Source organism: Hevea brasiliensis, chromosome 14 (genome assembly GCF_030052815.1).
Source record: "Hevea brasiliensis isolate MT/VB/25A 57/8 chromosome 14, ASM3005281v1, whole genome shotgun sequence".
In the NCBI taxonomy this organism is placed as follows: Eukaryota; Viridiplantae; Streptophyta; class Magnoliopsida; order Malpighiales; family Euphorbiaceae; genus Hevea; species Hevea brasiliensis.
Genome location: NC_079506.1, coordinates 70,983,183 through 71,000,869, shown reverse-complemented (window position 1 = coordinate 71,000,869; position 17,687 = coordinate 70,983,183). Strand labels below are relative to the sequence as shown.

At 33.5% G+C, this 17,687-nt stretch overlaps 1 non-coding gene across 1 annotated transcript; it reads left to right on the top strand.

The window, feature by feature from the left end:
* LOC131173669 (small nucleolar RNA R71) lies at window positions 1-107 on the top strand. The gene has a single exon (XR_009143982.1). It is a non-coding gene; the product is annotated as a small nucleolar RNA R71 (small nucleolar RNA).
* Window positions 108-17,687: the final 17,580 nt, after the last annotated feature.

Sequence of the window (17,687 nt, the reverse complement as noted above, 5' to 3'; positions counted from 1 at the left end):
ATTTAATGATACGGGCAACATGCACACAATCTCTTGAATCTCTCCCAATACTCATGCAATAACTCTCCATTATACTGCCTAATGCCACAGATTTCTTTCCTTATGTTTACTGTCCTTAATATTAGAAAGTACTTTTCCAAGAATAGCCTCTTCATATCATTCTATGTGTTTATGGAACCAGAAGGTAGGTAGTAAAGCTAATCTTTAGCTGCATACTCCAATGAGAATGGGATGTTCTTAACTTGATTTGCTCCTCTATGATACTTGTAGGTTTCATGCTTGAACAAATAACATGGGGCTTCTTAAGGTGTTTGTGAAGATCCTCACCTACAAGACCACAAAAGTATGCAATAAGTGAATTAAGCCAGATTTTAATTCAAAAGGTATTGAAGTGTAGGATATTCAATGCATAATGGTTATTAGTTCATGTCAGGAGTTGCAAACTCCCTGATGGTGCGATTTCCATTAGCATTTGTAACCACAATTTCCAATTCTAAATCACTTCATGAATCTAAAGTTTCTTGCCCAAAAAGATAATAAGGATTTTCTTCTAATTGTGGTTCCCTTTCAACAAAAGTTTTAGCTCTGAATGGAATGGATGATTCAACTTAATGCTTTATGAATTCCCTAATACGTTTAAGCCTTGTATCAAGTTCTTCTTCAGACATGAATCCTAAAATTAAACACAAAAACTAAATATAAGCAAATTTAAATTCAAGTTCAAAACAAATAACAATCACTCCCCAATAATGGCGCTAAAATTTGATTGCTAAATGCACTAACTAAAAATACTCTACCTAAACTACTTATATATAGGGTAAGCAGAGGTCGATCCCACAGGGAATGAGTAAATGCAAATAAGAAAACATATCTTAGAGACACAAATAAACAAAAAGAATTTAGAAAACATAAAATAAATACCTAATCTACCAAACTGAATATGCAAAGTAAAATAAAAGGGGTTTTGATTTGTAATCACTAAACTACTAAAGCTAAAACTAAGAATGCTAGAATATAAATCTAAAACTAATAACACTTATGAATGTAATAAGCAACAAGATTGCAAAAAAATCAGTAGAGAGGGTGTATCCACCATGTAACATGTATCAGTCATTGACTAAAGATGTAAATTCAATTAATTGAGCAAATTAGTTATAGAAGATAACAACTTCCTTATCTTTCCTTAGAGAATAAATTAACTAGGAAGTATTCTACAATTAATCCCTTATTATCACACTCAATCTAAGACTAGAGCAATTATAATTAAGTTTAATGGTAGTATTAATCATTAGAAAGACATCCCAATTTAAGGTAACAAAATCATTCAGTGTGGTTCATTCAACTTAGGCACTTATCTTTGTAATGAAATAAATCATTATGTGCTACTTGTAGTTAGATTATTCAAGCTATTACGTACTCAAATTATCTTAACTTAGCAATATGTTTTCATGCATAATTAATTAGTTGACCACCCTAATTATTCATACATTCAATATTCATAAAATAAACCAAAAGATAAGTGATCTCAATATAAAATAATTTTGCATTTTATTAAACTCAAATCAAAGTCTCATGATAACATGTTCTATGGCTTCAACTATCCCCCTACTGAATTACAGAACTAACAGATAACTAAGAATATTAAACATAAACAAATTAATAAAAGAAGAGAGAAAAGCATGCTGCCCCTTATGAATAGAATTCAAACAACTTAGATCTGATATTGAGGATGATGCACACTACTCCTAAGGATGTGGAAGTGCTCCACAAGCCAAAAAGAAGAAGAAGAAATCACATGAGCAATTAGATCAAGCAATGGATACATTTAAATGCATAGAGAGGGAATTTGGCCATTATGAGTAGAAGGGAATTAATGAGCTTCAAATCTGTATTTTGGACCCTTTTATAGAGAAAAATAGGTTAACTAAGACTCCATATCTGATTTGGAAGTCCTAGATACAATTTGACTCAATTCTCTCTTAAGAATCCTAGTTAAAGTAGAAAAACAAGTTGAAAACAACTCTCTTTATATGGATCTACCACTTGCACAACCTAGGGGACCCATACACTTGTATTTCATTTATTTTGGGCCTTAAATAAAATAATTAAACCTACCAATTAAGGCTTTAACTCCTGGTTCTACATAACTCAACATAAAGAGTCCAAACACACTAAATATGTGACCCTTAATGTAATCTAGCCCAATTGCTCTCATTTTTCATATATCACTTCAAAATATGTCAATTAAGGTGCATCTAAGCCCATAAGGTTATATTTAAACTCTAAATAGTGGATCACATACAAGCTCCATTAAGGCTGTCCAAAGAAGTTCAACATGAGTTTGATGCCCAAATCTGTTTGTTTTTCACCACTATCCTCCAAATATCATGAATAAGACTCCTCTAAGCCCATTTTTTCATTGGCTAACTCCTCATCAATTCACACCTTCATATGCCTTAAAGTGCTTGATGTGTGATTTGCTTCTTTTTGTACTCCATTCACCTCTTTATGCTTCATGAGCTCTTCCATGCTCTTGTAAACACCTATTAATATAAAAACAAACATGAATATGCTAATTAAATAAGAAAGAAACTCAAAAGACTAGGTATGCAATGATAAAAATATGACATTTTAAGCAATTATCAGTAATCCTTTTAATTTACATAGCCCTGCCCATATAACTCTCTAGACCTTGAATTTCTAAAGTTTTTGGAACACAGAAGGTTATGCAATTTTAAATGGACACAAAACTACATTTTAAGGCTCTAATTCTTTTCTAATTCATCCATGCCTTCTCGGATCATCAAAACATTCCTGATAAAGGCCAAAAAACATGGGATTAGACCAAATTAAAACAAAATTTAAAGGATAACTAACAACATATAAAAATAAAAATAAATAAAACATTGAGTAACTAAATATTAACAAAAGTCAATGAATATGATTCCTAAATGCTTATATGATGTGACTACATCAACCTTCTTAGGGGTTAAATGTTAACCTTAAGGACCTAGGTTAATAATTACCCTTTTTAAGGATAAAACTTACAAAGGTAACATTTAACCCTTGATTTTCTAACCTCCTACCAATCACATTCTAAAGGTTACAAGGGGGTCTTATGTTACTTAAATTAAAGATTATGAGGTTTTGTGTTACAAATTAAAGTTTAGATACCAATTTCATAAGCATGAATTCACCTGCAAAAGCTTGTGGTTTCCATCAAATAGATAACAGGGCTAAAAGAATGATCTAGACCAAAAATTATTTACACCATATTTTTTCACATGAATGAATTGGTGGTAGTAAATTTTGCTTTAGCAATTCCATGAACTTTATTTGTCCCACAAATGATACAAAAAAAAATTGCTTAAAAAAATAAATTTGTCACTCGTAGTTTATTCATGTGAAAATTTTAATCCATATTATTCTTCTACTTCCATGGCTAAAATTGAGTTTGAAGACATGTTTAGAAGGTATATGCAATATAGATATAACATGAAATAGGAATCGTAAACAAATAAATAAGAAATTACAAGGGGAGGGAGTATACATAAAATAAAGATGCATCACACTATTTCCTAAGCATCATTGCCTTGTCTATACACACGCACTTCACCTATACATAGCTATTCATATTCTTACATTTAATGTAAATTAAATTTAGTTTCCAATAGATTATTTATGGTGGATTGGTATGCCATGCAAATTGGAGATAATATAGATATAGCAATTTATAAAAAAAATTTGATGAACTGTATAATAGCTAAAGGAAATCTAACTCACCCAGTGAGCTTTAGTTTAGTGGTACTAGAGTCATTTCTAGGATTGTAAGGTCTTAAGTTTGAGTCTCAGTCAGAGCCAATTATATAAAAAAATGAAATCGAACTTACACACAATAAGGTGTTCAGATTTGCAACACATGAGCCAAGTTTGTGTAACTATAAGTTCAACAATTAGGTAATTCATATTTTTTATTCATACAATGATCATAAATTATATAAACAAAAAGCACTGCCATATGTTGCCCCTATTATATATGTAGTCAACCTAATATTCATCACGTCAAACAATATCATGTTTGATAGTGATTAGGCTTATGTTGTCTACAAATAATCAATATAAATTTATACATAATTTCAAAAACAAAATTCTTTGCCTTATGCCTATAGCTGGCCCAATTAATAAAATAGCAACGTACCATAATTTCTAGTGTAGGCAAGTTGTAGGGTCTCTTGCCATCCAAGCAAATGATGTTTGACAGCAATATGTTCAATTGATATTGGCTAAACATTAGCCAACTATATACTAGGTGAATTAAATATCACATCGCCTCTGCCAACATTTAGTTGACATTCTCTTAAAAAAAAAAGATAGTATATAACTAATAAGCTTTAGCTTATTAGTGTAGGAGTCATTTCCAAGGTTATGAGGTCTTAAGTTCAAGTCCAAAAAGTATAAGAATAAGCAAGTTGATATAACATTGAACAACACATGATGTCAAATTAAATATAAATAAGCTATATGCTTTCTCTTTTACATATAAACATTTGTGCTAGGGTTGTAGGACAATCATCATTTTGAATGGATGCAGTTGATAGTTCACCTTAATCAAAGCATATCTAGCCAACCCTCTACCTTAATTATGGATTCTCAAAGCACATATTGCATTTACTCAAAGATATTAGATTGAACCAAGTGTGTGCAACTATCAGTTTTATAATTAGGTAATTCATATTTTTTTAGACGTATAATGATCATGAATTATAAAAACAAAAAAATATTGTCATATGTTGTCCCTATTATGTATGTACTCAACCTAATATAAGCTAACATTGTGTCACACCCTACCCCTCTGTAAGGCATAACATGATCCCGTAGTATACCTAATGAATTACCAACTCCGTCTACTGATAATCCATTAAATACACTACAAGGGATTTTAAAAACTTTTCTTACTTCTTTTACAGTGGTGAGCACTATTTACAGGTGTGAAAGACTTTGGTGAACTGAAGTGAAACAACTAACTCATTTGATTTATTTGGAATATCTGTAAAAATTTTGGCAAGGTGCCATTTGTATTTTGGACAAACAGTTCTTGAAAAACTCAGAAAAGCACTTCAATATATTTTCAAATCTCAACTCCAACATTTTTATCAACACAACACATTTCTCAAGTCAAATCCACAGTGATTTTCAAAGACTAAGATACAAAGATATAACACAATTTTTACAAGCCAAATAACTCATAATTATTTTACAACTTTACTGTACAACTTAAATTTACAACTGCTCAAAACCAAGAACAAAATATACATACAGTGAATATACATTACAAGACAAAATGCCACATGTGGTATACTCACTTCTCTCATTGGCGATACTAGCGACCTAGCTCACGCCTGTCTGTCTCTCTACTGCGATAAAGAATAAAGCTATCACGAGACAATGTCTCAGCAGTGCACAACATTAACCAAATACAAATTTTAAATCACAATTCATAAATCATATAAATAGTGGATACTTAAAACCATAGTTAAATTCAAGACAATAAATGTCAACAAGAATTTAAACTCCATTTGTTAATATCACAATAATTTTCAATAAGTCGATCATGGTTGAATTCAATAGATGCGGTATATGTCAATAAGAGTTTAAATCAATTTCACAATCTCACAATACATAATAACACAATTCGATCAAATAATCAAGAATACAAAGGTTGCCAATCTATAACACAATTTAGGCCATGACACAATTTTTCCATATATGCCGTGTTGTACACCACGACAAGACATGCTCACCCCAATAATCGAAATCAATGAGGAGGAAGCTAGCTATATAATGAGAACTCATCCATACTCACCTCGGTGGGAAGTCAAAGAGGGAGGAACATAATCATACTCACCCTGGACTAATAAGTCAAAGAGGGAGGAATAATCACACTCACCCCATTAATGGAGGAGGAACATATTATCGATGTCATGCCAATTGTGAGTCAAAACAATTCCAAACATTTTATTCAAATGATCGTAAGAATCCAATAAATTTCCAAAGTTATAATTTCATTCACAAAATTGCAACAAAATTCGTAATTCACATCAAATTCAACAAAAAACATGTACAGATATTATAAATCAATAAGTATACATAAAAAACCATTAAAAAAATTTCTCACAGTTTAAAACCATTAACAATGTTTTTCAATAAATAAGTGTCCATCAAACACATTTCCACAATTTAAAACAATAATATACAAATAGTCAATATTTATTTCAATTGAAAAATTCAAGAGAAATAGTTGTTGTGCACAAACCTCTGATATTTGTCTCCTGGTCTTGACTCAGTATTTCTTTCCCTTTTGCTGAGTCCTTGTTAACTGAGAAACACAATTTGAAGTGTTTCAGTGCTAAATTAAACTGTCTCTATCGATGGTGTTTGGTAAATAATGCACTGAACTCAATTATTCACTTAATCACCTAATATACCGACCCTCGATGCGTTTTAGGTAAATTAGGTTTTAGTGTCATTAATATGTCACACTCGATAGGGTTTTAGGTTTGGTACGTTTTACCAAAGTCATTTCCTTGTTTAGTGCATTTTAATGCAACTTGCTGGATTTCGGGATACTGGTTTGACCTAACCGGACGATCTAGGTCCCTCGGTTTTCGGGTCTCGGTCGAAACTACAAACTTGTAGATCTAGGTCTTATTGCACGCGGTGCAAAATTTCAGGTCAATCCGAGTTAAGTAGACCAAGTTATGGTCATTACACTATTGCTGGTCAAGTGGTACCATTTTAGGTCAATTTTAGGTCAAATTGGTCAATTCTGGTTCGGCCAGTTTTTGGACCCGAACTTGTGCAAGTTGTTTGACTTGCTTATGGTCATTTCTGGGTTTTGGTGTCTTCATAAGACTTGTAGGTATGGGTCTTAACTATTCATGGTTAAAATTTCAGGTCAATTGGACCTGGTTTGAGTGAGTTATGGCCTAAATACTCACTGCTGCCCAATTGGTCATTTTTCAGGTCCTAATTGCACCTAATCCGAATTGGTCAAATTTTTAGGTCACCTTGCAAGCAGAATTTTGGCATGGTTTCTCAATGAAAGTTGGCACATTTTGTGCCTAGTTTCACCCAAATTGGTCTCATACCAATTGAGGTTACACATTCAAGGTTATAGGCTAAAATATTCACTGCCCTCAATATGCATTTCACACCCCAACTTCAAACACATACTCACCTTGCAAGGTTTACTTCCATACCCTACCAAACTGTTTTGGCACATTACCAAAAACATTTTCTACATTACATTAGCATTATTTTGGGCAGATTCCAATCACCCTCAACACACCAAATATCATTCACAATTACAATTTCTAAATACCATTACAACCACACCTAAACATTACAAACTTTACATACACTTTACAACATTCATTCACATACATATCATCAATCCTTCTAGGTCAATATTCTGCCCACTCTTCCTTCAATATACACCATTTCTCAAGTGTCCACAAGCTGCCACAAAACATTCATCAACATCACATTGCCGTACCATATGCCAATTCCCATCAAAGTGCATAATTCACCATATAAACATGCAATAACTCACTAAGTTACTAAATCACCATTATTAACATTCTTTCCCATCAATTATATGCACAAATACCTCATCATAAACGTGACCCATGGCTGTCCAAAATGAAAATAACAATAACCTTTCAAACTTAAAATTTTCCTTCACCAAACTAATACCCATAACATGCACAAAAACTTTAACAAAGGATTTCTCAAAAATGCAAACTTACCTTTATTTGTAACTTGCTAAACCTTCACCAAACTTCTCAAATTGGGTGTCAATATCTTCCTTGTGATGTGTAGACAAAGTTTAATGAAGGAACTCAAGTGTTTGGAGTTGAAATGGAAGGAGGATCAAGCTTGCATGAAAATGTCCATGGAGTTTTCTCTCCCTTCATTCACGGCTTGGATGGTAAATGAAGAAGATGAAGTGGCTGCTGGACATAGTGGACTTACATCAGCCCCATAATGTGTTTATTTTATTCTCTTAGTGGTCCACTTACTCTAATTAATTCATATTATAAGTTACTTTCACTTAATCCCACATTAAACCCTTAATTCTCACTATTTACTTTAGGTACCACCAATTTAATTTTTCATTTCATTTTCTAAGTGTAATATTATTTATTTTTAATGGAAATTTAGGTCAAAAGACACTTGGGATGTCAAATGACCATAATGCCCTGTTCGGGTGGCATTCTGATTTTTCGGTATTAGGGTTTTGTCTGTTTTTCGATTTCTCACTTTTCTTTGTACTAATTATTTAATTTTTCTTTGATATTTCTAATGATATTTATTATTCAACAAGGTTCTATTTATGTCACAAAAATGTTTACGGGTTCCCCATGATCCAGGGCGATCAACGGTCCACGCCGTGACTTCCCAGTGCGGTTACCCATCGTGAGGTTTCCCGGCTCGTTTAACTTGATCACATTTCTTTGCAATCATTTTTCCTTTGTTTTTCTTGTACTTTCTTTTCTTTTATTTCATTATTTTATGTCCCCTCACTCTCATTGAAGTGTGGTTCTAGGCATCCTAACTGTCCAGGACAACACTGGTCACCGAGCAGCAGAACGCACTCTCGAACTTAGGGTGTTACAATTCTCCCCCTTAAAAAAATTTCGTCCACGAAATTTTACCCAGTAATCATCTTACAATAGTCATACGTTTATTTTCTCCTTTCTATATGATCGTAAGACTTTTAACAATCTAATACAATGTTTACTTTGTTTGGATAACACCAATCTCCTCTTACTATTATGTTGTCTAATATTTCAGCTCACGTTCCTTCTTGAATGACCCTTGAGGTCATATTAGAATCATTCATCAGGCATTGGTCCTCTGACCATTCTAGTCCATAGTCTTCCTCACATTCGGAATATTTCTTTGTTACATATGAATCAACTGTTCAAGTCTCTACTTCCATAACTCTTTTTATCATCAATGTTCTATAACTTACTTCCTTTGTATCTGAACTATAACCTTCGATATTTTAACTTTTGAGTTTTAGATCCTAAGTAGGATTTTCAAACTTATTTCTAACAATTAAATTCTGTCACGGCATAACTATGCCAAAATGATGTCGTTGGCAACTATTCTCATCTAGGTGTACTATCGGTTAGTCGTAGCTCTACACAATAATCTCAAGTTAGTCTTGTAATCTGCGACTTACGGTATAAACATCAAGAACATTGCATAGTTACTACGATACATCCCAATAGATCAAACTTTGTTATCTTTTATTCTTTTTGAATTCAACGATATTCGAATCTTATTACGATTACAATATCTATTAGCAATTTCTAACAAGAACCTCCTTGCCCTTATCAAGAGCAATTCCATTCTTGCATCTTACTTTTCGTCATCTTTCCTTACATTAAGTAGGCTCACTAATTAGCTTTATAATTTATGGTGTGTTAGAAAATACTTTTCGCCGATAAACTCTTTCAAAACTAATTTCACTTATTATCACAATCCTTATCTTAAGGGCTAATCACTAATGCGTCAAAATTTATTCATCTGTAAACGAATAACAACGAACATATAGTTCTAACACTAATGTAAAAATATGAAAATTCCAGGTCAAACAATACATATATATATCTCAGTTGCTAATTGAGAAAGTACCAGCAATGATGTCAAAAGTCTCAGTCTCTTTTCTGTCGTATAGCGTATACTCTCGTTGAAGCATCACCCTGTTTTGGCTGATTCACGATGGCTTGACTTCTAGGTGTACTACCCTACCTCTACCTTTGCCTCTACTAAGCGATGGTGAACTCTTTGGGGTAGAAACTTGGGTTGATCCCTTTGGTGTAGTAAATGATCGAGCGACTGGATTTACACAATCCTTAGCAAAATGACCAGTCTCTCCACAATTAAAGCATGCTCCTACGGCTCTATAACATACCCCACTATGTGGTTTACCACAAGTTTCACAAAGTCGATCTGACAGCGCATTTCTGGGTTTCTGTTGAGTTGGCTGATCGGATCGAGGTGGTTTCTGTCCAAAGATCTATCTCTAGGACTTCTTACTATCTCTGTCGTATCCCCAAAGTTTTCCTCTTTCCGGTAGGACCACTAGAACTCGTCACGACTTTCCCTCTTTTACGCCTTCTCGATTTCTTTTTCTCAAGAGCCGCCTTGATTCAATTCTTTCTAATTCTAGTGCTTGAGAAATAAGTTCGAAGAAGTTGTTATGTTTGAATCCGACCACTTGTAATCGATACTAGGCTTCAAGCCGGTTTCAAACCTCTTACATCTCTCCCTGCTGGTAGGAAGTAGACTTACTGCATAATGGCTTAGGCGTGAGAATTCCCTTTCATACTCGACCGATCCGCCCCTGTTTGGACTTAGGAATTCTTGCAGCCACGGTCTACATAAGCATCAGGGACATATTTTTGCCTGAATTTCCTGAGGAAGTCATTCCATGTTAGCACTGCAGGTTCTATCAGACTGTGGGGGATGGTTTTCCACCAGTCATAAGCATCCCCTCAGTAGCAAAGATCGAGTACTCAAATCTAAGCTCCTCTATGCAATGCGGTTTCTTGAATACCCTATCCATCCTCTCTAACCATTGTTACGCCTCTAGAGGATCTGTCCCCTTGAACTCTGTAGCCCCATACTTCATCAATTTGTCATATTGTCTAGCGTAAGATCGTGGTTGTACCACTGGTGTCTGTATCGGGACTTGAGTAGGCACATTACCATCCATTTGTTGGAACATTGCAGCCGTCTGCTGAGCGAACTGAGCAGGGAACTGCGGTACTGCAGGGGCTGGTGCTGCTGAACCACTGACATTATGTAGGCCTGGGGCATCCCCTTGCACCTCAGCCTCAATAGATTGATCGACTGAACGATCACCCTCTTCCATAGTCAATGCGAGGATTTTAGATCTCCTGAACCAATAACACAAGGAGATTTCCTCCCGTTAGTGCATATTTATAATGTAATGTCTTGTATGTATCATACTATGATATTGAGCATTTGTAATATGAAGAAAGAATATTCAAATAACAGGTGAAAACAGAATTTAAAAACTTTGCTCTGATACCACTAAAACATGTCACACCCTACCCCTCTGTAAGGCATAACATGATCCCGTAGTATACCTAATGAATTACCAACTCCGTCTACTGATAACCCATTAAATACACTACAAGGGATTTTAAAAACTTTTCTTACTTCGTTTCCCGGGGTGAGCACTATTTACAGGTGTGAAAGCCTTTGGTGAATCAAGTGAAACAACTAACTCATTTGATTTATTTGGAATATCTGTAAAAATTTTGGCAAGGTGCCATTTGTATTTTGGACAAAAGCAGTTCTTGAAAACACTGTAAAAAGCACTTCAATATATTTTCAAATCTCAACTCCAACATTTTTATCAACACAACACATTTCTCAAGTCAAATCCACAGTGATTTTCAAAGACTAAGATACAAAGATATAACACAATTTTTACAAGCCAAATAACTCATAATTATTTTACAACTTTACTGTACAACTTAAATTTACAACTGCTCAAAACCAAGAACAAAATATACATACAGTGAATATACATTCTGACAAAATGCCACATGTGGTATACTCACTTCTCTCATTGGCGATACTAGCGACCTAAGCCTGCTCACTGTCTGTCTCTCTACTGCGACAATAAAAGCTATCACGAGACAATGTCTCGATGGTGCACAACATTAACCAAATACAAATTTTAAATCACAATTCATAAATCATATCAATAGTGGATACTTAAAACCATAGTTAAATTCAAGACAATAAATGTCAACAAGAATTTAAACTCCATTTGTTAATATCACAATAATTTTCAATAAGTCAGATCATGGTTGAATTCAATAGACAGTATATGTCAATAAGAGTTTAAATCAATTTCACAATCTCACAATACATAATAACACAATTCGATCAAATAACTGAAGAATACAGTATTGCCAATCTATAACACAATTTAGGCCATGACACAATTTTTTCATATATGCCGTGTTGTACACCACGACAAGACATGCTCACCCCAATAATCGAAATCAATGAGGGAGGAAGCTAGCTATATAATGAGAACTCATCCATACTCACCTCAGACTGGGAAGTCAAAGAGGGAGGAACATAATCATACTCACCCCAGACTAATAAGTCAAAGAGGGAGGAATAATCACACTCACCCCATTAATGGAGGAGGAACATATTATCAGTGTCATGCCAATTGTGAGTCAAAACAATTCCAAACATTTTATTCAAATGATCCGTAAGAATCCAATAAATTTCCAAAGTTATAATTTCATTCACAAAATGGCAACACAATTCGTAATTCACTTCAATTTCCACAAAAACCATTTACAGTGCTTTTCAATCAATAAGTATCCATCAAATACCATTCAAACAATTTTTCACAGTTTCAAACCATTCACAATGTTTTTCAATCAATAAGTGTCCATCAAACACATTTCCACAATTTAAAACAATAATATACAAATAGTCAATATTTATTTCAATTGAAAAATTCAAGAGAAATAGTTGTTGTGCACAAACCTCTGATATTTGTCTCCTGGTCTTGACTCAGTATTTCTTTCCCTTTTGCTGAGTCCTTGTTAACTGAGAAACACAATTTGAAGTGTTTCAGTGCTAAATTAAACTGTCTCTATCGATGGTGTTTGGTAAATAATGCACTGAACTCAATTATTCACTTAATCACCTAATATACCGACCCTCGATGCGTTTTAGGTAAATTAGGTTTTAGTGTCATTAATATGTCACACTCGATAGGGTTTTAAGTTTGGTACGTTTTACCAAAGTCATTTCCTTGTTTAGTGCATTTTAATGCAACTTGCTGGATTTCGGGATACTAGTTTGACCTAACCAGACGATCTAGTTCCCTCGGTTTTCGGGTCTCGGTCGAAACTACAAACTTGTAGATCTAGGTCTTATTGCACGCGGTGCAAAATTTCAGGTCAATCCGAGTTAAGTAGACCAAGTTATGGTCATTACACTATTGCTGGTCAAGTGGTACCATTTTAGGTCAATTTTAGGTCAAATTGGTCAATTCTGGTTCGGCCAGTTTTTGGACCCGAACTTGTGCAAGTTGTTTGACTTGCTTATGGTCATTTCTGGGTTTTGGTGTCTTCATAAGACTTGTAGGTATGGGTCTTAACTATTCATGGTTAAAATTTCAGGTCAATTGGACCTGGTTTGAGTGAGTTATGGCCTAAATACTCACTGCTGCCCAATTGGTCATTTTTCAGGTCCTAATTGCACCTAATCCGAATTGGTCAAATTTTTAGGTCACCTTGCAAGCAGAATTTTGGCATGGTTTCTCAATGAAAGTTGGCACATTTTGTGCCTAGTTTCACCACAAATTGGTCTCATACCAATTGAGGTTACACATTCAAGGTTATAGGCTAAAATATTCACTGCCCTCAATATGCATTTCACACCCCAACTTCAAACACATACTCACCTTGCAAGGTTTACTTCCATACCCTACCAAACTGTTTTGGCACATTACCAAAAACATTTTCTACATTACATTAGCATTATTTTGGGCAGATTCCAATCACCCTCAACACACCAAATATCATTCACAATTACAATTTCTAAATACCATTACAACCACACCTAAACATTACAAACTTTACATACACTTTACAACATTCATTCACATACATATCATCAATCCTTCTAGGTCAATATTCTGCCCACTCTTCCTTCAATATACACCATTTCTCAAGTGTCCACAAGCTGCCACAAAACATTCATCAACATCACATTGCCGTACCATATGCCAATTCCCATCAAAGTGCATAATTCACCATATAAACATGCAATAACTCACTAAGTTACTAAATCACCATTATTAACATTCTTTCCCATCAATTATATGCACAAATACCTCATCATAAACGTGACCCATGGCTGTCCAAAATGAAAATAACAATAACCTTTCAAACTTAAAATTTTCCTTCACCAAACTAATACCCATAACATGCACAAAAACTTTAACAAAGGATTTCTCAAAAATGCAAACTTACCTTTATTTGTAACTTGCTAAACCTTCACCAAACTTCTCAAATTGGGTGTCAATATCTTCCTTGTGATGTGTAGACAAAGTTTAATGAAGGAACTCAAGTGTTTGGAGTTGAAATGGAAGGAGGGATCAAGCTTGCATGAAAATGTCCATGGAGTTTTCTCTCCCTTCATTCACGGCTTGGATGGTAAATGAAGAAGATGAAGTGGCTGCTGGACATAGTGGACTTACATCAGCCCCATAATGTGTTTATTTTATTCTCTTAGTGGTCCACTTACTCTAATTAATTCATATTATAAGTTACTTTCACTTAATCCCACATTAAACCCTTAATTCTCACTATTTACTTTAGGTACCACCAATTTAATTTTTCATTTCATTTTCTAAGTGTAATATTATTTATTTTTAATGGAAATTTAGGTCAAAAGACACTTCGGGATGTCAAATGACCATAATGCCCCTGTTCGGGTGGCATTCCTGATTTTTCGGTATTACCGGGTTTTGTCTGTTTTTCGATTTCTCACTTTTCTTTGTACTAATTATTTAATTTTTCTTTGATATTTCTAATGATATTTATTCTTCAACAAGGGTCTATTTATGTCCCAAAAATGTTTTCGAGGTTCCCCCATGATCGAGGCGATCAACGGTCCACGCCGTGACTTCCCAGTGCTGTTACCCATCGTGAGGTTTCCCGGCTCGTTTAACTTGATCACATTTCTTTGCAATCATTTTTCCTTTGTTTTTCTTGTACTTTCTTTTCTTTTATTTCATTATTTTATGTCCCCTCACTCTCATTGAAGTGTGGTTCTAGGCATCCTAGCTGTCCGGACAACACTGGTCACTGGAGCAGCAGAACGCACTACCGAACTTAGGGGTGTTACACATTGACTCCCTCATGTCAAATGACATCATGTTTGATAATGATTAAGCTCATGTCGTCTAAAAATAATATATATAAATTTATACATAATTTCAAGAACAAAATTCATCGCCTTATGCCTACAGCTGGCCTAATCATACAATAGTTATAAGGTCATTTGCCATCCAAGCAAATGATGTTCAATAACAAGATGTTCAATTGACATTGGCTGAACATTAGCCAACTATATATTAGGTGAATTAAATATCACATTGCCTCTGCCAACATCTAGTTGACCTTTTCTTTGATAAAGAAAAAGATAGTATATAAATAATAAGCTTTAGCTTATTGGTGTAGGAGTCATTTTCAAGGCTATGAGGTTGAGTTCAAGTCTTAGTTGGAGCCAATTGTTAGAAAAAAAAAAGACATAAAAATGAGTAACTTGATATAACATTGAACAACACATGATATCAAATTAAATATAAATAAGCTACATGTTGTCTTTTTTACATGTAAACATTTGTGCTAGGGTTATAGGACAATCATCATTTTAAATAGATGCAGTTGATAATTCACCATGGTTAAAGCATATCCAGCCAACCCTATACCTTAATTATGGATTCTCAAAGCACATCTTACATTTATTCAAAGGTATCCGATTGCTAACAATAAATATCGGTTGCTTTGTAGAATAATACTTCCAACTCTATGAACTTAGCATATGCCTTTTACACCTAGCTAGCATAAAGGCCACCTTAATTTTTTTTTTTTCTTTTTGGTAGCATCTATGAACGTCTTTCCTCCATCAATTTAGCAAGTACCTTATTCACTTGCATAATGCCCTTAATTGTCATCATCTAAGGTAATAGTAGCTAGAATTACTACTTTCAAACAAACAATTTCTACAATTGACCTTGTTGGAAAAATTAATACTAACAAAGAAGAATAGAAGAAATGATTTATAGGCTAAAATAAGGTTGCAAAGAATACTTTTTCAATTTTTTTTAATTCATGAAAATGGATGGCCTGTTTATAAGCTCATTACAACTAACAAGAGAATATTTTTAAACGAACTACTAGAAAAATCTGGACTAAATAGATAAAATAGGAAGATACGAATTAACTAAATCAAACCATGGTTGAATTATTTTTCCAACATTCCCTCCTTTAATTCAAACATGGGCTAAAAAAATCATTATTATTATTATTATTATTATTATTATTATTATTATTATTATTATTATTATTATTATTATCTTTTTGTTGTGGTTGGAGCACTTCTCTTTATATTACAATTTGATCTGAGCACTTCTCTCCACCAATCATTTTTATGTGTTGGCTCCATCTGACAATTTTGATACACTTCTCACCATTTGTTAATTCACATCTCACCAACCTCTAATTCTGATTATCTTAGAAAACTTCTCATTAAGCTTAAAAAAAGAGACTTTTTTTCTTGATCTATATTTGCTTCTTCATTTTTAAACTTGCAATCTTTTTGTACATGTCCAGATTTTTCGTAATTAAAACATTGTGGTTTGTCTTTGTCCCAACAGTTCTTTTCTTCTTGATTGGACTTCTTACAAATCACATTGTGGAAATTTTTTTCTGTAAAGATGACTTCAAGGCTAAAAAGGCTCCCTTAGTTATTTCTTTTTGTATGATTGCTCTTTTTAGCTCCACTACTTGCAAAGTATTGATCAATTCTATAATTATTATTTTTAAAAAATACTTCAAATCCTAAATTGAGGAAATCTCTAACTCAAAATTCTCAAGGAGTCTAATAAGAATTTATTTTACAATTCTTTTATCATATGAACCTTGATTGATCATTGCCTTTATACTTCTCCTTGAGCAAATCCCAAGCTACTTTTGTATTTTCACAAGCCATAATCTTTATGAAAATTGTTTGAGAACTGAAGACTTTATACAAGTTTTTTGCCTTGTATTTCTTTGCTCTCTCCTCATTGTGGATTTTTGTTTAAGCAATAATTAGATTTTTAGGTAATGGAGAAGGTTCAATATTATTTTTTACTAAATCCCATAAATCAAAGGCTTGTAAATAGGACTTCAACTTGATAGCTCATATTTGATAACTTTCCCTTAGAAAAATAGGAGGTGAAGACAAGTAAAAATTTGTTAAGGCCATTAGTGAATCAAGGATTTGAAGATTTTATGTTTAAAGGTTTTTCTTGTATGCCCATAGGATCATTAAGGCTCTAATACCAAATCTTGAAAAAATTAATGCTAATAAAGAATAGTAGAAGAAATGGTTTATAGGCTAAAACAGGGCAATAAAAGAATGCTTTTCCATTTCTTATTCAAATTATGAAAATGGGTGACCTATTTATAGGCTTATTACAACAAAAAAGACAATATTGCTCAACAAACTACTAGAAAAATCTAGACTAATCATAACCAACTTTGACTCAACAACAAATAGATAAAATTGAAAGATACTGACAAACTAAATCAACCCATGGTTGAACTATTTTTGCAATAGACCTTATAGGCTTCCTCATTGAAATGTACATCATATGAATTTTTTCCTTTTACTTGGCTAGTATCTTCATATATCGGCTCCTGTCCTTATTGATAAATTAACATTGCAATAGATCACACTTGCAAGTTTCCACCTCACACATTTAATATATTGCAGGTTTATAATTGATTGAATTGCATCTCAATCTGGGAAATCAATAGAAAAGGGAATTTTGT